The 24,304-nt window shown below is 43.4% G+C and overlaps 1 long non-coding RNA gene across 1 annotated transcript; it reads right to left on the reverse strand.

Annotated features, from left to right (window-relative positions):
• LOC109719391 lies at window positions 281-1,262 on the reverse strand. The gene is made up of 4 exons (XR_002218673.1): window positions 1,034-1,262; window positions 717-947; window positions 552-619; window positions 281-404 (listed from the first exon to the last, which is right to left on the reverse strand). It is a non-coding gene; the product is annotated as an uncharacterized LOC109719391 (long non-coding RNA).

Below are 24,304 nucleotides of genomic sequence, written 5' to 3' on the forward strand. Positions count from 1 at the left end.
ACCATTATATCCACTTGAATGACATCAAGTGAAATTGCTTATACAAGCTACTAATATCGAGCATGCATAGTAATCCGACAAGTGGCTATGTAACGAGAAATAATCATAAGTCTTCCATTACTGTTTAGAAATTCTATCATATCCGATATGATCTACTCATTAATGTATGTCTCAATGCCTTGAACTATACATATATTCACATGAATATGTACAAACTTCAACTCAGATGTCAAAAGAGACATAGAGGGAATTCACCCATTTCGTGAAGGTCAGACCCACCGATAAACGACGCCTTTTGTCGAGTTCACGTAGCTAAGCGATCCGGGTATTCCAGCTTCTCAGATTGACACTTCACTTCCGGTAAGGGCTCCCAATGCTTATCTTAAAACCAACTCAAATGTGTCCTGAAATGCATCACAATTGGGTTTTAAGCCCGCTGCGAATTAACAATAAAAACCGTATTGAAATTACGACTAAAAGTCTAATTTCGGCAATTTCCTCAATTATACTAAATTGTGGCTTAATTCCCTGTTTGGTGTTCAGTTTAATACCTCAAGTTTAGCCTCTAAAGGCTCTTTGATGTCAACCAAAGCTGATCCAAAGGTCGGTTGCGCTCTCGCTGCAAACAACACCAAAACGACATCAATAAGCTTATACACAAGCTACTATAGTCGAATCCTTGTGAAATTAGGTTTCTAACTAAAATTCCTGCTTACCTCAGGTTAGAACACCTTCTAAACCAGTCCCCAAGGTCACCAATTTAACTCAAATTAATTCGGAAACCTGCTGCGAACAAAGAATCCCAAACTACATCATAACTTCACTAATATCATCAATTTCATCATTAAAATGGAAAAAGAGGTTATTGTTTACCTCCGAGGCTTCAAATCTGACTTTGGGGTGAAGAATTACAGCAAAACCGTTCCTCAATTACTGCTCAAAACCATCTCAAACCAACAGGTAGCAAGAATAACGAATCAACATCGAAGACTATCACGAATCTCAAACTAGAGAGAAAAACTAGCTTGTTTACCTCACTAAACTTCAACTCAACTTCCCTGTGAGTTGGAGTTGCGAAAATACCTCCCCTGCGAGTCCTTTCCACCCACTCGTAGCTGCTCCAAAGTCCGCAAACCAGCTAGCGCGAAGAACGGCGAGAAATAAGCACAAATCGACGATTTCTACTCAAAGAGAGAGAAATCCTAGAGAGAGAAAATGAGGGAGGTGCAAAGGCACTTCTCTGAGCTCAGTATCATCCAAAGACCTCCAGGGGGCGTGCTCGGTAGATAAGGGTAGAGACAAGATGTGAAATTACCAAAACAGCCCTGCTACCACGTATCTGCCACTATGTATCGGTACACGTTGATGGCTGTACCGGTACACAATGCAGAATTTCGCCAGAAATGTACTTTCTTGCTTTTAGCCATTCCACCACTTCTCTAACTTGTCCAACAACTTGTCCAAGCCCTTTAGAATATGTAGGGTAGTCCCATTTACCATTTCCCATATTCAAACTTCGCAATTTATCAAATTCAGAGCGTTGCAATTGATAATGCATTTGCGATGCACTTTTCCATTTCCATTTACTTTCTCACTTCATTAACTTGTCAAAACCTTTCAAAGGTCTTTTAAAAATCGTGGACCAGTTCCAAAAGCCAATCCAACCCTCGAACTGGCCAATAGGCCCAAAATTCAGTATGTTACACCTAATGACAACCTCATTCCCATTCGATGTAGGACTATTGGGTGTCACAGGGCTAGGGTGCGCAGGACGTTAGCTTGGACTCCAATAGAGATCTTGAGATTTCGGAGGAGGTCGTGTGTGTCTAGTAACCTGTAAATATGAGGGGAAATCTTAAAGGAAGCACAACGACTCTGTATACCATACACCTGGATAGCATTAAAATGTACAAGAACTTGAAAAGTCACTATTGGTGGATCAGAATGTGTTACGCCCCGGGGTCCCTTTTTGATTTAAGAAGCAATGCGGAAGTGCCCAAATTTTTCTTTAAAAATCTTGATCCTAGAGTATGTAAGATCCGCCACAAATACAGGGAATCCACTGTTCACACGGACAGAGTCTCCCTTGTATTTGCACGGCGTCGCACAAGTACAATATACAACCACAACTGTATAAACATCTACATACATAAACCACATCACAGATTCCACTTATTTCATCATAGATAATAGTAATTTCATATCTATTAGTCTAAAATGTTTTCTACTCGAAAACTCATTTTGAAACACTAAGAGTCATGAAACCAATAAAAACCTTTTCAAAACCGTTTTCCGACACGAAAACCTTTTTCTTTAAAACACGCTACCACGAGGGGTAGAAAACTATTTTCATCTCATGAAAACCACCAGTTCTTTATTACATTCACAAAATCATACTTATCCAATTTACGTGAAACCAACTGAACCATAAATACTAAGTCAATTATTTTACGAGAGTCAAGATAAGTATTAAACCACAATGACGGGTCGGTAGTTCTATCGATCACTAAGCGCACGCCTCACGAACCATCCTCACATCGACCTGCGACATCACCTGAAAGGGAGTGGGGGGGTGAGAACATGTACACATGTCTCCCCTCCCAGTGGGTTCCACAAGCCGACGAGGGCCAGGGGTACTCACTAGTCAAGGAGGATAAACAAATGTATAGATAATGATAATACAGAAGCAATGATAACAAGAAAACGAGATATATATATATATATATATATATATATATATATATATATATATATATATATATATATATATATATATATATATATATATATATATATATATATATGAATCACTACCGCTACTGTATGCATGCATCAACTGGACGACAAGTCCAAAAGTAACATAATCAGAAACCTGCCATGTTGGTCCACACACCTCAGGCCTGTGCCACAATTGCTCTAATCTGTATATGACCCTCGCATAAGCACCCGGGTCTGAAAGCATATGACCCTCGCATAAAGCACCCGGGTCTAAAAGCATATGACCCTCGCATAAAGCACCCGGGTCTCACGGGTTGGCACTCCTAACCACTTTTTCGGAAAAAAACAACCTCTTGCGATGGCCAAACTGCTGGTGTACGTGAAATGCGTACGAGCAGTGGCGATCAATGCTGATATTCTCAATAGCCAACCATCGGCAACTAGCTGATAATCCTACCCCTCATGGTATGTCGACCGTATAGGTCATCGAATCGTAAGGAACACAAGTACTGATTACTCAGGTCAACTAGGATAGAACAACTCAACATCCTTCCGAAGGTATGCAAGTACCGACCACTCAATGTCAACTAACATATATGCACAAGAACCGACCAATAGGTCATAAGGATGTCACGTCATGCATCGGTATAATCCAGAACTAGTCGTCAGCCTTTAGCTGACAATCATACCCCTTAGGGTATATCTACCGTGTAGGTCGCCAAGTAATCGAACCCACCAAGTAGGTAACAATATCAGATGCAGAGAACCGACCGAATAGGTCATAGTACGAGATATAAGAACCGACCGTCTAGGTCACATATATCACATGTAGTCATAAACTTGCTCTACTTCTACTCATGATGCTAGATTTGTAAATTAACCAAGTAGAGCGATGAGGAAATAATAAGGGTGCAAAGCTCAACATAATATATTCAAGGTAATAGTATGAGAAGGGTAGAAGGATGTCACCGAGAGTACACTATTGTACCGACTTCAGGTCGAAGTACCTACCTATACGTACGTAGCACTGGTCTCCCGACTACAGAAGAATATCAACCGGACCTACAAAGGGTCCACCGGGTTAGAATACAACCCATATATATAACACAATCCTAACACACAAACCCACCTGTAAACCCACGGGAATCGATTTCCCAAAACCGATTACCGTAATAGGCCGGAAGTCCTAAAAATCGCACCGGGACTTTGCCGGAACCCACGAACTGTCCCGGGACTCACGACTCGCGCCATGAGTCACCCGCTGCCACTAAACACAATAATTTGTGTGCCCTGGCAGTAAACACAAATCCTCACATCGAAACGATTATCGTCAGATAATCATTCCGATTCGGATTCCCGGAAGTGTCAATTTCGACACCGGAACCCACTGTCGCTCACTCCTCGTTTTCAAACCCTCAAAACAATGTGGGTGACCAGCCAATAAGGTTCAGCGACAACATAATTTACCGTGAGGCATCGTCGAAAGAATTCCGAACCGAAATTGCATTTCGTCGGAGGATTTCACCGAAAAACGCACCGAAAATCAACATTCGATTTTCTAAAAGGATTGGGACCTTGGACAACCAGTCCAGAGGTCGCACGTGCCTGTACACACTACCCACAGCAGACACGAAGTGTACATTTGCATTTAAGACCCTGCAATTACATAAAATCACATTATTTTATGTGATTTTTTGGATTTTACGGCCCGATAGCGCAAACCGAGGACTTTCGAGCCTTGTCGAGACACACACTGACGGCGGTGGTGGCTCGGGCGATGTAGGGGGGAGGCCAGGGCGCGCGTCTGCCGGTGACGGAAGGTGGCGGCGGCAGCGGGCAATGATGCGCTAGTCGCGCGGTTAATGGAGAGCCTGGCTCCAGCCGGGCCGGCAGAGGCCTCTAGCGGCAGGCGCGCCTGCGACAACCGGGTGCGGCCGACCTGGGAGGACCGACACTCATGCCGGCCGGCGGCGGGAGGCGGCGGTAGCGGCGCTGGGAGAGGGGCGGAGTCGGCAGACAATTGGCCTCGGGCTCATGAGGTAATAGTGGCCGGCGGTGGCCGAGGGAGCTCCAAGGCGACGGCGAAGGGTCTCCGGAGGCCGTAGGGAGGTGGTGCGGCCGGTCCCTGGCGACGGCAGCTCTTGGGCCATGAGCTAGCTTGGGCTCGACCCAAGCTGACCAATCTTGGCCGCAGGTTGCCCAGACGGCAATTGTGGCGCGCGTAAACCTTGGGGACGGTGCGGGGAGGTCGTCGGAGACTAGGGTTACGGCCAGGGAAGGGGCCGAGGTTGTGGATCACCCAGAGATGCTCTACAGCTGAGATGGTGGAGGAAAAGCAAACCCAACTTTTCTGGCAGCCGGAGTAGCTCGTCGGCGGCCGGGGTGTGAGCGCGGCTAGGGCAGGGGGGTGTTGGTGACGGCTAGGAGGCCAGCTAAGCTAGTTGGCTACTAGGGTTAGGGTTTCATGCATGAAACCCTAACACCTACTTATATACTAGGTGTCGTTTGCAGAGAAGTCCTCTAAAGCTGAATATTTTCAGCCTAACCCCCTAGTGTGCATGTTTTTTGCGCATAGGCACCTCGACGTTCGAAATCGCGCAAAACGGTACCTAAAATATTGGGCTTTTCGCAGATTTTCCATTTTGCCAATTTCGACCCCTGAGCGAACTTTTTGCGATTCCCGGAGATCCGTCCGTCAGATTTTCGTTCGGATTGCGCCAGCGCGTTCAGCATGACCGGGGCATTGAACTTACAATTTTGTTTCACTTGATATGATCGCCGATTTGCGATGAAATCCATCCCCTCTCCAATTTTCCAAAAACAACACCTAAATATATGTGTAAATCCAATAAATCTTCTTTCTCTCATAAATAGTGCTTCAAAATCCAAATCCGTCAGTGCCATTGGGTCCAGAATAGTCGAACCGTTGAAAACGAGCTATTGGATCACTATGAACGGAGTCCAATATGCACCAAAAGCCATCTCCACTGATTGGCTTATTTGGAAAACGGAAGTTACTATTCACTTTAAGTGATTAGTAAAGGTTGCGTAACTTCTCCATTCTAACTCGTTTTCTCCTGAAACTTGACGAGTGCTTATGTAATTAAATTACACATATAAACTTCGTCAACAAAGAGTTTAGCTACACTGCCAAATTCTTAGTCCTTACAAAATGAAAGGTGATATTGCGTGCTATGTGGCTTAATGCTTAGTGTACCACAAGTCAAGGCTTGCATAGACTTCCAGTAGGCAAGTTGCAAAGTCTACCAATTCCTATTTGAAAGTAGGAGAATATCGCCATGTACTTTGTCGTGGACTTGCCTCGATCGCATGTGGGTCATGATGTTATTTGGATGATTGTGGAACGACAGATAAAATCAGCTCATTTTCTACTGTTAGTTATCGGGAAAGACCCAAGGATCTATCTAGAATTTATCAAATACCTGCAGGAAGGTGAATAGGTACATAAGCCAAAAATACAAAACTCGATTCAACTAAAAAAAAATACAAAAAATAAAAATCAGCACACCAAGATTTATGTGAAGAAACTCTAACCAGGAGTAACAAAACCTGAGGGACCAACAAGTAATAATAATCCAGTAAGAAAAAAATAGATTACAAGGTCCTAACATTCTTTTCACTATCCTGACCTTGATAGGATCTTCATCTTGAAATATTTTAGTTTTTAATATTTATAATTTCTCTCAATTCTAATGAGTTCCAATAGCTTAAATAAATTCACTAATCACCGTTAATATTGTAAAAATTTATCGAGCATCATGGATTTAAACTTTGAGTCTTCAAGTTTTCATCTTAAACTTTTTGTAGGTTAAGCTTTTCAAGACTCCGATTCGATCTGAAATGATTCATCACAACTTGTCTCTAGTTGTCATTACTTGTCACTACTTATCGCCAAATATGCCAACACTAAAATCCGTAACATCTATTGATCTATGTAACTTGGTTGAGGGATAAATTGGCACGGATCTACATCAGTGAAGTTATGCGCCTCTATGAAGTGCTAGTATTAATTGTCTCAAAATAGAATTCTTGATTCGTGTCACAATTTTAGAAGAGTCTATACAAGGCTCTTGGGCTGCCCCTCGAGTTTAGCACACAGTATATCACTCAAAGTGATGGATAATCTAAGAGAATGAATCAGATTCTTTAAGATATGTTGCGGGTGTGTGTCATTGATTATGGGACCTATTGGAAACAATACTTGTCGATTGTGGAGTTTGTCTATAGCAACAACTTCCAAGTGAGCATCTAGATGGCACCTTATGAAGCGTTGTATGGGTAAAAGTCCTATCTCAACTGCGTTGGAGCGAGGTCGGTGAGAGATCTATTGTGGGCTCGAACATTGTACAAGAGGTCGAGGAAAAGGTGCGAATTGTGCATGAAAAGCTATTGACAGGCCAAAGTTACCAAAAAGGCTATTATGATAATCTCCAACGTGAGTTGAAGTTTAGCGTCGGCGGCCATATGTTCTTGAATGTCTGTCCAACGAGACGGGTGAAGTGTTTTGGCATGCGAGAAAAGTTAAGTCCTCGCTATATCTGACCATTTGAGGTGTTGGAGCAGATCGGCCATGTGGCGTATCTAGTTGTGCTACCCGTATATAAGTTCGGCAGAGCACACAACATGTTGCACATGTTATTACTCAACAAGTATGTACCCGATCCAACACACATAATTAGATACCCACCTTTGGAATTGTAGGAGGATTTGAGCTATAATGAATATTCGGTTAGCATCCTCGCTCGACAAAAAAAGATGTTCTGGAATGCTCCATTTCTTATATGAAAGTGTTGTGGAACAATCATGAGGAGCGCAATGCTATATGGGAGGTAGAGAGCACCATAAGGGAGCATTTTCCTCATCTATTTGGGGAGTCTACTTGAGGTATGAAATTTTAGTTTTGTGGACGAAACAATTTTTAAAAAGGGAGGGATGTAATGCATTGAACTTTAGTAGGGCAGATTAAGTCATATTAGACATGATTAAAATGGGTTTTAAGAGTCTTAGACCAAATTTGAATCGAATTGAAACCAGTTCGGATCAAACAGAGTTCCAAAAGAAAGAAAATCGAGTTCCATACCTTTTTGAACACCCAAAACTAGAATTCGGGCACCCAAAATGGTTTCGGATGCCTAATGTAATGATAGGAACAATCGGACCCTCTTTAACAGAACAATATTCGGGAGGAGGCCATTTTTGGGCACTCGACCTGCCCTGTCGGTGCACGAATCTTTGCGGACCTTACTCGACGGTGCCCGAAAACCTTCTCGACTCCCAATCCAAAAGTTGGAACATGAGGGACCTAACATTTGGGCGACTAACTAGCCCCGCGAGTGCCTGAAACACCTTCGGTGGTTCCCTACGGGTGTTCGCATGCCTTTCAAATGCTCAACATTAGAGCAGGGAGTCGCATGGCTTGTAAATAAACCAGCACTTGGATTCCTCCACGGGCACTCGAAACATGATTCCGACAGGCTAAATGGGCGGTCGGATTCTGGACCGGATGTATTTATGATACTATCGGGCGCCCAAAAGTTTGAGGAGCTTGAAACCTGGTGTAAGGACTTAGGTTTGTTTATCTGCAAATATAAACTGTTGGGGCTTTAAGTGCAACTGTAGCACTTCTATATATGGACTTTTCACAGCTAACCTGTGACACCCCGTGTTAGGAACCTGGACTCACCAACAGATCCGTTGTATACACAAGAAGCCTGTGCATGTGAAGCGTCTAAAACCTGCACAAGGATAAAAATCTACTACAATTATTACAACTAGTATATCAGAGTTGAAATAAACTAGAGAATAAAGAACTAAACCTTACTGTACATTTAACATAACTCCAAAATAATACAAGATCATCTTCCAGATAAAGAAATAAGTACAACCCAACTGGCTCTGTCAATCCTGTATGTACAGTATGTCTCACAAAAAACTAATTGCTGGGTCCTCCACTTGCACGGTCCATACGTAGGAGAGCTATCTAACCATTGACCCTCTTACCTCGATCAGGAAAGGTGACAACAGAGGGCTCTGTAAGAAAAGTTAACAATAGAGGGTGTGAGAACTACTATAATGAACAGTCCTCAATGGATATCGTCATTGATGACAACGATCTACCTACTAGGTCTATTATAGCTAGGCATAAGAAAAATTACAGAATGAAACCTGAATAAATAAATTACTACGGAAAATAATTACCACTACTATGCCTTTCTACTAAAACTATAGAAATGGATGCATTATGTGTGATACGTGTCAACTAGCTACAATACTACCGAAATAAACCCAATTAACTAACTAGCTCGAAAGTCCAGTTAAGCCCACACCTGCATCACGTCTGATCCCTACTAAAATTCTGTGGGTTGCAAATGTGAAAATAAGAATTCCAAATCAAGTCATCTCCTGATTGGCACTTGAGCGGAGCGACTCGATGGAGGATCAAGTTAACTAGGTCAAGCATACTATGCTACTGCAGGTTATAATCAATGCATATGACCAAATAGATTATAATATCTCTCAACAAAGGAACCTTGACACAATCCGATGTAAAAACACTATCTTGAATTGCTCTAACCCCATGACTAAAGCAATCAAAATGAGCCCACAATCTAATACTATCGAAGTTCCACCTTGCCCAACCGGGACATAGAAGGGTAATCAAACTGATGCCGTAAAGCTAATATACTAGATTCAGAATTCACATAGCAAATCCAAGTTGTATAGAAGCAAATAATGTAAATAGTAGATTCAAGCAGCTAGATAACCACTAGTATGGTTCGCAGGATCAAAACTAACATCAATTATACCACAAATATCCATATTTACCTAATATAATTAACTTACTGTCAAATCAATTCATTTATGTTGTAGTGAATATACGTGGATAGACACAATTAGGAAGTTTGAAGTGATCGACGATTACAAATCCAACTTAAATCCAGCTACGAGATAAAAACTGCTCCAAGGGAGTGAATCTCAGCAAAACTAGCAGAGATAAATGCTATCACTAGACAAAATCCAGCAATTCACCAAAACTACCGGTGTATTAACAAAAAAAGTTGAAACCATCTAAATTGCCGCACTTACCTGCACCTAGACATAATCCAGACACTCACGCATCAAACTTCAGCACCAACTCAAGTAGAAAAATCCAAGAAAACTCTAGTCCAAGTAGGAAAGATGCCGGAACAAAAATTAGAATTAAAAATTTAACGAAAATCCCATTCGGTACCAATTTTAGGTTCAAGTTTCAAATTCAGCCAACTAACCTTCCAATCTAGCTAGGAGCAGCTCCAATTCAACAAGGAGTGCAGGAATAACCAGCCAAGAATCGAATCACCAGTGGCTCAACTTGAAGAATCTGATAAGAAAATTAATGAAAATCTGACATGAATGCTACAATCCAGCTTAATACACCAAACTAAGCATTTAACCACCTATTAGCCTTAAATTTGGCAGTAAACATAGAATCTCTAGCTTCTCTGTAATATACCGAAACTTCGGTAGGTTATACCGAACTTCAGTCAAATTGACCGAAGTGCGGAGTGGGACAAGTTAGAAAGGTCCGGAAATCATTCCGAGTGTTTTGGAGGGTAGGTAATGGGTGTTGAGACCTTGGAGAGCAAGCTGGGAATTTTCGAAGCCATTTCGTGCTGGAAATGCTCTCAGGGTCCAGACCCTGTGCAAGGTCCGGACCCCGTACCCACAAAATTGTGGGTTTGTATGGTGTAGTAATTTGGTAAGGGGCTTATGTGTAATTGTTCGTGGGGGACCATATGTGAGGGTTTTTGGATACCCTAACCTCATTCCCTCACTTATGAACAAAGAGAAAAGCTTTCTTGTTCTCTCTCTAGAGCTCCTCTCACTTTTCTCTCTCTCCTTCTCTCTCCTTCTCTCACTAGGGTTGCTCCAAGTGGGGGCTTGGTGGAGAAGAAGGCTTCTTGGAGGGTGGAGTTAGCACTTGTGCAAGAAGTTGAGGAGAGAACTTGAACTCAAGGTGAGTTCTTATGGTATTAGCTAGGGCTTTGAGTTAATCACTTCTAGTAGTTGTGTTTAAAGGATACTATGATAGATTGGTTCATGAGTTTCCATGAATTAGTGAGTAATGGGCAATTATGGAAACCCTAAGGGTCAGTTTGGGGTTTCGCTAGTTATGAGATCCAACTAAGGTTTGATCTCTTGTAGCTCTACTCGGTGAAAAAACCGACGCATTGAGAGACTCGGTTTGAAGATCCGACAAGTCTACGCCAAGATATTGAAGAAAAATCCTATTTCGGCTTCGTTTGCCGAGGGTCGAGGGCAATTGGCGACCATAATTTCTGGAAATTGGATTCAAGCACCTTAGCAACCTTGCGAGGTGAGTGGTGCTATTCCAAATCATCGAACCTCCTTTTATGTCTACATGTCACCCATTGAGCATATATGTGTATGTATTAGGATTTATGCATTGTAGGGTTAATGAGACTGTATATGTGTATATATCCCTTGCATGCTTTAAGTTTAAAGATGCATATGAGTTGAGAATGAAATATTGAGCAATTGTGAACCCTATACAAGTATGAATTGAGATATGAACCTAGTTGAGGCAAAGAACATGGCGACATTGTAACAAGTGAGCGAAATAGCACCTTGTGGCATTAGTGAGTATAATGAATGCTAGAGAATAGAACACATAGTGTGTTGTGACATTGTGAACATGGCATCCTTATAGTTAAGGATTGGATTGAGCATGGCATCCTCATAGTTGTGGATTAGCGAGCATGGCATCCTTATAGTTAAGGATTGGATTGAATATGGCATCCTCATAGTTGAGGATTGGATCATACTCACCTGTAAGTCTTGGCTTGAGGGCGGTCGCTCCCCCTCAAGCGATGAGCTCCGGAGTAGTCATCATTGGATTGAAGTTCCCCCCAGAGGACGGTCCCGTCGGGTTGTAGGAGTTTGTCCGGATAGTAGGGATTTGAATTGGTGAGTTGTTTTTGGTGGTGAAACCTACGGGTTAGCCTAGATAATTGGGTATTGGTAATGGAATTGGCATGCATCATGAGCATCTTATATTGATAGTATCTTGTTCAAGTATAATAGTTGCATTTGTTTAGCATGGTTACCTATCTATCTGCATTATTCATCTACTTATGCCTGATTTAGATCTAGTGGAAAAGTCGGCGGTGTCGGTAGCCAAACCGACTCGGAACTTTCTTGTAGTTCTCACCCCACTATTTTTACACAGCCGGGGTCGAGCGAGCCGATCGAGGATCGCGGTAAGGGTTTCACGCCTTAGACAGTGACCACCTGAGTATAGTTCACACCTGTTGTTATTATCTTTTGTATATGATGATTATAGTTGTATAAATGATGCATAAATGTAAAAGACTTATGTTTTGGATGATCATGTGATGTAAAAAAAAAAGAAAAAGAATGAATGTAGTTGTATTATGCTTGTATATGGTTAAAAGTAATCATGATACTTGTATGTATGTGATGTTAGTGTAGAACTTTCACTTTGGTTGTAGCTTGCCTTCGTGCAAGCCATGTATAATTATATTTTTCGCTTGCACAAAATTTATATACATATTGATATCGTGTTGAGCCTTGGGCGGACAGGAGAGGTGCTGTCCGTTTCGCGTCTGTTGACGTGCCTGAACCGACCAAATAGGCGGGCTCGGGGCGTGATAGATATAATAGTATCAAAGCTTGAAAAGTGAAAGCCTAGGATGGACCTAGAAACCCTTAGAATGGAAACTTTAGGGATCTAGGGAACGTGAGTGACGTGGAATTGATGTATAGCGAAAGCCTTGTGGATTGGGTTGGTGTTAATATGTCTCTAATGGTTATTAGGGACAAATTCAAGTTGATATTTGTTCTCTACTCCAAGTGTTATGTTGGGCGGCCGACAACATGATGCCTCGGAATGAGAATGAATTCACTTGTTTGCTTTCGCCTGATTAGGATTTGTTTGGGTATGTTGGTCAAGTAGCTAATGTAATTGCTATGTTTCAGGAAGCGATCGCTCGTGGTGGACCTCGAACAAGGTCAATGCCCGAGGGACCGAGTTCGGCTCCCGAGCAATCCGGAGCGAGTGGCGACGAGGAGCTCCGGGAGAAGGTGTCGGCACTTGTAAGTATAGTGCGACAGCAAGTGGAATCGGTGCAAAGCCAGGGGGAGCAAATTCAGCGGCTCCAGGAGGGCTTGGCGCAGCGGCAGGCGGCGACGGATCAAGTGGGCATCGAGTAAGCTGCGCCCCCTATCGTGATACCAAGTGCGGCTGAGAGCGTGGCCGCAGCGGCTATCCCAGTCGCGGCGGTGGCAGCCGGTTTAGGAACCTCAAATCCCGAGGGTGCGGCTATGGAGGCGGAGCGGGAGCGTGCACTTGCGGCTTTTGTGATGTTCAAGAAGTTCAACCTGCCCATGTTCGACGGGGAGAAAGTGGAGCCTTGGATGGTGGAGTCTTGGATTGACTCAATGGAAACACTTTTCGAGAATATATACACCTTGGAGAAAGATAAGGGGTATCTCACCACTCATTGTTTGGAGAAAGCGGCGAAGGTGTGGTGGAAAAGGGTAAAGCATGATCGATCTTCCGACCTTCCGCCTATACTTTGGGAGAAGTTTTGGAGGTTGATGTTTGCAAATTACTTCCTTGATTGTTAGAAGAGAAAGCTACAGGATAAGTTCCGAAAGATAAGATAGGGTGACCGCTCGATGGGAGAGTATGAGCGAGAGTTTTCCTACATTATTGATTGTGTCCTGGATTTGGTATGGGATGACAGGGATCGGGCCATTTGGTTCTTGCAGGACTTCAGCCGCAGATTTATAAGAAAGGGCAGATCCTTAAACTTACAACCTTTGCGGAGGATTTTGATCGGGCGTTGTGGGCGGAGCACGGTAGTGCCTATGAGCGTGGGGAGCGCGAGTCTATGGACAAGGACAAGGACAAGGACAAGGGAAAGGAGCGGGCTGCGGGCGGTGTTGGGGGTCGGCCGAATGCTAAGAAGCCTCCTCGGTATCCACGACAGCAGTCGAAGAATCGGAGGCCTACTCGATGCGTTATTTGCAGCGGTGATCATCGACCGCCGGTTTGCCCACAGCGCGATGGAAAGTGTTTCAAGTGTGGTCAAGCTGGACATGTTATCCGGGAGTGCCCGAGTTGGACATTGTCTGCCCAGACGACTGCATCAGTTCAGTATGCCCGGATTGCCACTTGCCATGTCGGCTGGATGCTCATCTGTACCGCGTCAGCCGGAGGGGTCCCGAGCTGCACCGAGTGGCCGGGTTTTCGCCGCTCAGGCTGAGGAGCCTGCCGTTCCAGATGATGTTGTGGCAAGTATTATTTTAATTAATGGCACTAGAGCTAGAACCTTATTTGATTCTGGTGCATCCCATTCATTCATTGGCGTGTCATTTGCTAGAACTCATGGTATCGAGGTGTTGGATAGTCCGGATTATTGGTGGGTTTATGCACCAGAACATACTTTTAGTGTCAAGGAAGAGTGCGTGGGTTGTCTAGTGCAGATTGGCGATTAGATTATGCCAGCGGACTTGCTTGTTTTGAACCAGATGTGGGGTTTCGATGTTATCCTTGGAATCGATTAGCTCTCAAAGTATTATGCAGTAACATATTGAAACCCGATAGCGATTATCGAACTTTACCCAAAATTGGGTTAAAGCGCCGAGAGAAATAGTTGGACAAGTTCCAATTAGCTTTCCAACTATGTTGGAAGGGTTAGAAATGAGTTTAAGAGAGGTTAGAAAGGTTTTAGCATCGACCGGCACGAAGTAGAGTCGAATCGGAGCCAAAATAGCATTCTGGAGCAAAGTGTACCAGTACAACGTTGATGGTTGTACCGGTACAGCAAGCAACCCGAGGAGTAGCTGCTCTCGGGTTTGAGCAAAACTGAATGTGTACCGGTACAAATTGAAAGTGTACCGGTACAAATGGTGCGAACGAAGAAAACTGCTCTCGGGTTTGGCCTATGCGCAGATGTGTACCGGTACAAAAACCCGTGTACCGGTACACTTTGGCTTTGGCAGCAGGGATTGATTTGTTGCAGAATAGAGTTTTTGGGGGGCTTAGTTGCAAATGTTACAATATGTTAATACCCCAACACTTCTTCTCTTCACAGCCAACAGCCCCAACTCTCTCCTTCTCTCATTCCTCTCTTTCTCTCTCTAGAGATCTTGCTCTAGGGCAAAGAGTTGGAGCAGAAAAAGACATTGAAGGAGATTTTGGTGGTCTAGAATGTCAAGAAGCTCTCCTACAAGGTGGAACTTGGGAGGAGCTTGGGCTAAGGTGAGTTTAGTGTAAAGCCCATCTAGGGTTTGGATTTCACCCTAGGTTTTGGGAGTTTTGAGTTTGTTTCTAACTTTAGAAACCCTTTCGAGGCTTGAACACCATGAAAACCATGGAAACTCAAGATCCTCTCATGGGGAACACCTAGGGTTTAAAGTAGATGCCCTACGAATGGTCCAAATGGCTTGAAAATGGTATTAGAGAGCTTCCTACATACTTCTAAGCTATCATTTGCTTAGATATAAGATCAATCTAGGAGAAAACCCTATATGACGTTGTTAGGGCATGAAAATTGGGGCTTTTGCCTCCGATCGTTTTCAAGATAAATTGACCTCTTGGAAACCTAATTGGAGGTATTCCCGACGCGTGGAACAACTCCGTTCGTCGAAATGAAAAGACTAGATATGAGTTTGTAGTATAAAGCCTAATTTGGCTTTAAAATTGTTGTAGATCGCCGTAGCACGCGGGATTGGAGTTCGTAGAGCACGAGAATCGAACTACAATCCTTCTACAATTATTCGAGGTGGGGGGGTGCACTCCGGAATCGCTGGATTCCCTTCTATGTCTATTTCACCTTTTTGTTGAGCATTATATCAATAGTCATTCATGTATGGTAGGGTAGTTTACATGTGAAAATTGGTTGAATTTCATTTATATGCTTCTAACGTAGATGAACATAGAGGATGATAAGAACCATAGTGGACATGTATGTGGGAACCCTAAACTTGTATGAATGTGAGACCCGGACTAAGATAATAGTAAACAAAGGTGACATTGACAATAGAGACAAGATTGGCATCGAGATACACATTGTTAAATCTAGTTTAAACAATAGTGATATTATGGTAAGAGTAGCCTAGAGAGTGGCAAGTATGATAAGGTAGAGACCTATCATCGTTAAAGTGGCATTGTGGCTAGTGGCTATGTGTCCTCAAGTTGAGGATTAGATCGATACTTACGATAAGTTTTGGCTTGAGGGAGGTAGCTCCCCCTCAAGCGGTGCGTTCCGGAATAGTCACCATGGGGAGCGAGGTCCCCGAAGATGGTCCCCAGGGAGGTTCGAGTCCCCCATTATTAAGGGATTTTAGGTTGTGAGTTATTGGGGTTAACAAGGTTAACCGGTAAGATTGGGTAAAAGTCAAAGTAAAGTTATCGAAAGAGCATGCATGCATAATCATTCATATTTGATTATATATATCCACTTACAGCTTTCTTGCAGGCATAGTATTAGCATTAGTATTGGCTACTTTTCTCTTTCTTTGAAATACTTATGCCTGAATAGACCTAGTGGGTAAGTCGGTGAGGTCAGTTGCCGAACCCACTGGGAACTTCGTTGTAATTCTCACACCACTAACCCTACAGATCCGAGCGCGAGTGGGGCGGCGGAGGATCGAGGCAAGGGTATCGCGCCATAGCTAGTGGCCACCGGAGTACTTGCATATTAATCATTCCTTTTGTGTACATGTATCAACTTTTATTTTGTTAATTTATAGATGTAAAAGTTAAAAATAATTCATGTATTTTGGAGAATGATTATGATGTAAAAAGATATTATGAATGAAGCAAATGGATGTAATAGTTTTAGTTTACTAATATTTACTTTAAATGTAATCAAATATTATGTATGGTTATATGTTTTAGCTTAGAGCTTTCGCTTCCGTTGTTGCTTGCCCTCGTGCAAGCCTTGTATAATTGCAAATCTCTTTATTTGATTGCTTAATTATACTTGTGGTTGGAACTTTGGGCGGGCAGGGAAGGCCCTGTCCGTTCGGCGTCTGTTGACGTAGACCGAACCCAACCAAATTGGCGGTGAGCGGGGCGTGACATATGCCGTCACTGACTACGAGAGTAAGGTGATCACGTTTTGTGAGCCCAATCAAGAGGAAGTGGTGTATCGTGCATGTAAAAGCTCGCGCTTCGCGGCGACGGTGTTAGTGTCGAGGGCGAGGAAGTTGATTAAAGGTGGATGTGTGGCCTATTTGGCAACGATGGTGGAGACCCACAGGGAGCTCCCGATACTTGGGGATATTCGTATAGCATACGAGTTTCCGGATGTATTTTCGGAGGAGTTACCGGGATTGCCACTGGACCGGGAGATCGAGTTTGTCATTGACTTGACTCCCGGGATGGCGCCAATTTTGAAGGCTCCGTATAGAATGGCACCGGCGGAGTTAGTAGAGTTAAAAGCTCAATTGCAAGACTTACTCGATAAAGGCTTTGTGAGGCCGAGTGTGTCGCCATGGGGAGCTCCTGTGCTATTTGTGAAAAAGAAGGATGGAACGTTGCGACTCTGTGTGGACTATCGCGAGCTAAACAAAGTGACGATCAAGAACAAATACCCGTTGCCTAGAATTGATGATTTGTTCGATCGGTTGTAAGGGTCGTGGGTATATTCGAAAATCGATCTTCAGTCGGGGTACCACCAGTTGAAGATCAAGTCGGAGGATGTGCACAAGATGGCGCATCGTACGCGTTATGGCCATTACGAGTTCACGGTGATGCCGTTCGGGCTTACTAATGCCCCTGCAGTATTTTTGGCCTTGATGAATCGAGTTTTTCGACCATTGTTGGATCGATACGCCGTGGTGTTCATTGACGACGTGTTGGTTTACTCACGGAGTGATGAGGAACACGAGGAGCATTTGAGAACTGTGTTGCAAATACTCCAAAAAGAGAAGCTTTACGCCAAGCTGAAAAAGTGCGACTTTTGGCTTTCAGAGGTTGCCTTCTTGGGCTATGTAACATTTGGAAGTGGCGTCTCGGTTGATGCGAAGAAAGTTGAGGCAATTAAAAATTGGCGTCGTCCGACAAGCGTCGCGGAGATCCGTAGTTTTCTTGGTCTTGCAGGATATTATCGGCGGTTTGTAGAGGGGTTTGCTAAAATCACTACTCCGCTGACGAGCCTCACGCACAAGGGAACAAAGGATGTATGGAGTGACGATTGTGATCGAAGCTTTAAAGAGTTGAAAGAAATGTTAACTTCGACCCCGATACTCGCTCTACAGACTCCTGGGGAGAGTTTCGTGGTGTACAGTGATGCTTCGTATAGTAGTCTTGGGTGTGTTCTGATGCAGAATGGACGAGTAATAGCTTATGCTTCTCGCCAGTTGAAGAGCTATGAAAAGAACTACCCGATACATGACCTTGAGTTAGCCGTGGTTATATTCGCGCTTAAATTATGGAGGCATTATCTGTACGGTGAGCATTGTGAAATTTATATGGATCATAAGAGTCTCAAATACTTTTTCACCCAAAAGAAATTGAATATGCGGCAACGGCGATGGTTAGAGTTGCTAAAGGATTATGATGTCACTATTCTATACCATCCGAAAAAAGCCAATGTCGTGGCCGATGCATTAAGTAGAAAATCGGTGGAAAATTTGGCTACGACAATCACGCACCAACCGTCATTACAAAAGGAGATGCGACGGTTTGGCCTTGAGGTAGTAGCACCTGGGGTGCCGGCTAGTTTTGCCGCGTTGGTAGTTCAACCAACTTTGTTGGAAAAAATTAAAGAGCAACAAGCTTCTGATCCTTATCTCCAAAAGGTGCGGGGCGAAGTTGAGAGCGGGCGCGCCGATGATTTTGGCGTGGGGCCCGACGGTGCACTACGGTTCCGAAACTGTTGGTGTTTGCCGAGCAACGAGGATGTTCGAAAAGCGATCGTTGCACATCAATCTCCCTATGCATCCGGACGACACTAAGATGTACAAAGACTAAAAAGTGCATGCATTATTAGTCACTGGGCATGAAGAGGGATATTGGAGAATTTGTGGCGCAGTGTTTAACGTGCCAATAGGTTAAAGCGGAGCGCCGATTTTCGGCGGAAAAACTGCAGAGTTTATCCATATATACCCATTTGGAAGTAGGATGATATTGCGATGGATTTTGTGACCGGGTTACCCCGATCGCAAGCCGGACATGATGCCATTTGGGTGGTTGTGGATCGTTTGACGAAATCAGCACATTTCCTACCGATCCATACTACGTGGTTCGAGGATAAGTTGGCTCAAGTATATCCTGACGAGGTTGTAAGACTGCATGGGGTTCCGACTTCTATTGTATCGGATCGAGACCATAGGTTCACATCTCACTTTTGGAAGAGCATGCAGGACGCTTTGGGCACACGGCTCGACTTTAGCATGGCATTTCATCCTCAGAGTGATGGTCAATCAGAGAGAACGATACAAATCCTTGAGGACATGCTTCGAGCTTGTGTACTTGATTATAGGGGTGGATGGCACGACTATTTACCGATGGCAGAGTTCGCGTATAACAATAGCTATCAAGAAAGCATTGCGATGGCGCCATTCGAAGCTTTGTATGGAAAGAAGTGTCGCTCCCCTATTCATTGGAGTGAGGTGGGTGAGAAAGTTGCTCTTGGTCCTGACGTGTTACGGGAGGTGGAAGAAAAGGTTCTCCTTGCCCGTCAACAACTTGCGACGGCGCAATCGAGGCAACAAAGTTATGCTAATAAGCGTCGAAAAGATCTTGAGTTCGCGGTTGGAGACCGTGTGTTCTTGAAAGTGTCACCCATGCGTGGGGTGAAACGATTTGGGGTCCGCGGGAAGCTTAGTCCCCGGTACGTTGGACCGTACGAGATTTTGGAGCGCGTGGGCGTGGTGGCGTACAAAATTGCATTACCACCGAGGCTTGCGGGAGTTCATAACGTGTTTCACGTGTCTAATCTCCGTAAGTATGTGCATAATTCGTCTCACGTGTTGGAGTACGAGCCGATGGAGTTGCGCGATGATATGACCTATGAGGAGTATCCTGTATGTTTTCTTGCTCGAGAGGAGAAGTTGCGGAATCGCACCATTCCGTATGTCAAGGTATAGTGGAGTAATCACGCCGAGCGTGAAGCCACTTGGGAGCATGAGGAGGCAATGCGAAAGGCCTATCCTCACTTCTTCGAGCATTTAAGCTAAGGTATGAGTTTAGTTTTGTAGACGAAACTATTTTTAAGGGGTGGAGAATGTAATATACCGAAACTTCGATAGGTTATACCGAACTTCAGTCGAATTGACCGAAGTGCGGAGTGGGACAAGTTAGAAAGGTCTGAAAATCATTCCGAGTGTTTTGGAGGGTATGTAATGGGTGTTGAGATATTGGAGAGCAAGCTAGGAATTTTCCAAGCCATTTCGTGCTGGAAATGCTCTCGGGGTCCGGACCCTGTGCAAGGTCCGGACCCTGTACCCGCAAAATCGTGGGTTTGTTTGGTGTAGTAATTTGGTGAGGGGCTTATGTGTAATTGTTCGTGGGGGACCATATGTGAGGGTTTTTGGATGCCCTAACCTCATTCCCTCACTTATGAACAAAGGGAAAAGCTTTCTCTTTCTTTCTCTAGAGCTCCTCTCACTTTTTTCTCTCTTATTCTCTCACCTTCTCTCATTGGGTGTCACGCCCTGCTCTCCGCCAATTTGGTCGGGTTCGGGCCACGTCAACAAACACCAAATGGACAGGGCCTCCCCTGCCCGCCCAAGGCTCCAACCACAAGTATAATTAAGCAATCACACAAAGAGATTTGCAATTATATAAGGCTTGCACGAGGGCAAGCAACAACGAAAGCGAAAGCTCTAAGCTAAAACATACAACCATACATAATATTTGATTACATTTAAACCAAATACTAGTAAACTAAAACTATTACATCCATTTGCTTTCATTCATAATATCTTTTTACATCATAATCATTCTCCAAAATACATGAATTGTTTTCAACTTTTACATCTATAAATCAACAAAATAAAAGTTGATACATGTATACAAAAGGAATGACTAATATGTAAGTACTCCGGTGGCTACTAGCTATGGCGCGATACCTTTGCCTCGATCCTCCGCCGCCCGGTTCGCGTTCGAATCTGTAGGGTTAGTGGTGTGAGAACTACAATGAAGTTCCCAGTGGGTTCGGCAACCAACCTCGCTGACTTACCAACTAGGTCTATTTAGACATAAGTATTTCAATGGAAAGGAAAACTGTAACCAATGCTAATGCTAATACTATGCCTGCAAGAAAACTGCCAGTGAATAAATAATCAATATAGAATGATTATGCATGCATGCTCTGTCCAAAACTTTAACTTGGCTTATACCCAATCATACAGATTAACCTTGTTAACCCCAATAACTCACAACCCAAAATCCCTTAATAATAAGGGACTCGAACCTCCCTGGAGACCGTCTTCGGGGACCTCGCTCCCCGTGGTGACTATTTCGGAACGCACCGCTTGAGGGGGAGCTACCTCCCTCAAGCTAAGACTTATCGTGAGTATCGATCCAATCCTCAACTTGAGGACATATAGCTTATCACGCCTCAATCCCCGCCAATTTGGTCGGGTTCGGGTCACGTCAACAGACGCCGAACGGACAACATCTCCCCTGTCCGCCTAAGGCTCAAACAACATGTATAATTAAACAAACAACAAAGAGATTTTGTAATTATACAAGGCTTGCACGAGGGCAAGCAACAACGGAAGCGAAAGCTCCAAGCTAAACATACAACCATACATGATATTGATTAGATTTTAACCAAATACAAGTGAACTAAAACTATTACATCTTTTTCCATTCAACCAAAATTCTTTACATTTTAATCATTCCACCAAAACACATGATTGTTTACAACTTTACATTTCTCTAAATCAACAAAGGAAAGTTGATACATGTACAAAAGGAATGACTAAAAATGTATAAGTTCCGGTGGCCACTAAGTATGGCGCAATAACCTTGTCTCGGTCCTCCGCCACCCCGCTCGCGCTCGGACCTATAGGGTTAGTGGTGTGAGACTACAACGAAGTTCCCAGTGGGTTCGGCAACCGACCTCGCCGACTTACCCACTAGGTCTATTCAGGCATAAGTATTTCAAAGAAATGGAAAAGTAACCAACAATAATGCTAATACTATGCCTGCAAGAAAACTGGTCAATAACAGATAATCTTATGTAGGATGTTATGCATGCATGCTTTTCCATGTTTACCTTGGCTCATACCCAATTGAACCGGTCAATAATTGTTAATCCCAAAACTCACCATCATAATTTCCGTCTACCGGGGGAGGCTTTAGGCTCAACCACCCGAGGGTTCGTCAACGGGGTACTTTCCCCGTGGTGTCTACACTCCGGAGTACACCGCTTGAGGGGGAGCTACCTCCCTCAAGCCTAGTTAATATGAGTATCGATCCAATCCTCAACTTGAGGATACATAGCCACTAGTCACAATGTCATTGTCATAATAGGTTTCTACCTATTTGATCATACTACTTTCCAAGTCATCCCTGTCACAATATCACTATGGTTAAACTATGTTTAACAACCAATTTCTCAATGCCAATCATGTCTCTATTGTCAATGTTATCTTTATTTACTATTGTCCGAATCCAAGTCTCACATTCATACACTTTAGGGTTCTACCATACACGTCCATTATGGTTCTATCATTCTCTATGTTCAACTACGTTAGAAGCATGTAAATGAAATCAAACCAAAATTCCCATGTAATTTAACCCTATTATGCATGAATGACTATACATTAATATGCTTAATAAAAGGTGAAATAGACATAAAGGAAAATCCGATGATTCCGACGTGCACCCCCCACCTTGTATATTGTAGAAGGGTTGTAGTTCGACTCTCGTGATTTTAGGACGCCTATCCCGCGACCTAAACCCAAAAATAAAGCAAAATTAGGCCCTATATATAAGATCTCATATCTAGACTTTTCGTAACGTTAAACGGAGTTGTCCCACGCGTCGGGAATACCCCAAATTAGATTTCCAAGAGGTCAATTTGCCTCCGAAACGATCGGAGGCAAAAGCCCCAAAATTCATGCCCTAACAATGTCATATATGTTTTTCTTCTAGATTGATCTCATCTCTAAGCAAATGATAACTTAGAATCACCTAGGAAGCTCTCTAATACCATCACTAAGCCATTTAGACCATTTCTAGGGCATCTACTTTGGATTCTAATAATCCACTATGAGAGGGTTCCAAGAAAACCATGTTTTCCTGGTGTTCAAGGCTCTAGCATGCTTCTAAAGCCTCTAAAGAGACCAAAACTCCAAAATCTAAGGTTTAAATCCTAACCCTAGAGGAGTTCATGCACAAGACTTACCTTAGCCACGAGCTCACCCAAGATCCTTCTTGTTGGAGAGCCCTAGAACCATCAAAGCCTCCAAAATCCTCTTCAAAGTCTTCCTCTCCACCTTCTCCAAGCCCTAGGCCAAGCTTTCTAGAGAGAGAAAGAGAGAAATAAGACAAGGAGAGAGTTCGGAGTGTTTGCTGTGAAGGGGAGAGGGGTTGGGTATATTACATGTTGTAGCAATTGCAACAAAGCCCCCCAAAAATCTTATTTGCAACAGGTCATTTCCTTGCTTCCAGACCAAAGTGTACCGGTACACGGGATGCTGTCACCGGTAACACGATTACGCAGAGACCAAACCCTAGAGCAATTCTCGCAGGTTTGTCCAAAGTGTACTGGTACACACCAGGGTTGTCACCGATAACACAGGCAAAATTTTTCAAACCCGAGAGCTTCTCCCTCTCGGCCTGCAATGCTGTACCGGTGACAACTCGATGGTTGTACCGGTACACTTTGCTTCAGAATGCAATTTTGCGTCGTTTTCGATTCTGTCTCGCGTCATTCGATGCTAAAACCTTTTTAACACCTCTTAACTCATTCTTAACCTTTCCAACATAGTTGGAATGCTAATTGAAACTTGTCCAACTAATTCTTTCGCGCACTTTAGCCAATTTGGCTAAAGTTCGATAATTTCCTTCGAGGTTTCAATATGTTACATAGCCACTAGCCAAAATGCCACTTTAACAATGATAGGTTCCTACCTTATCATACTTACCACTCTTGGTTAAACCTTGTTTAACTATTCTTGTCTCGATGCCAATCTTGTCTCTATTGTCAATGTCACCTTTGTTTACTATTATCATAGTCCGGGTCTCACATTCATACAAGTATAGGGTCCAACATTCATGTCTCTTATGGTTCATGTTCAATCACTATGTTTATCTACATTAGAAACATAATATTGAAATTCTAACCACTAATCACATGCCAACTACCCTATCAAGCATGAATAGTACTATACATATATATGCTCAATAAAATGTGACATAGACATAGAAGGGAATCCAACGATTCCGGAATGCACCCCCCACCTCGAATAATTGTAGAAGGGTTGTAGTTCGACTATTGTGCTCTACGAACTCCGATCCCGCGTGCTACGGCGATCTACAACAATTTTAGAGCCAAATTAGGCTTTATAC

Source organism: Ananas comosus, linkage group 1 (assembly GCF_001540865.1).
Source record: "Ananas comosus cultivar F153 linkage group 1, ASM154086v1, whole genome shotgun sequence".
Taxonomy (NCBI): Eukaryota; Viridiplantae; Streptophyta; class Magnoliopsida; order Poales; family Bromeliaceae; genus Ananas; species Ananas comosus.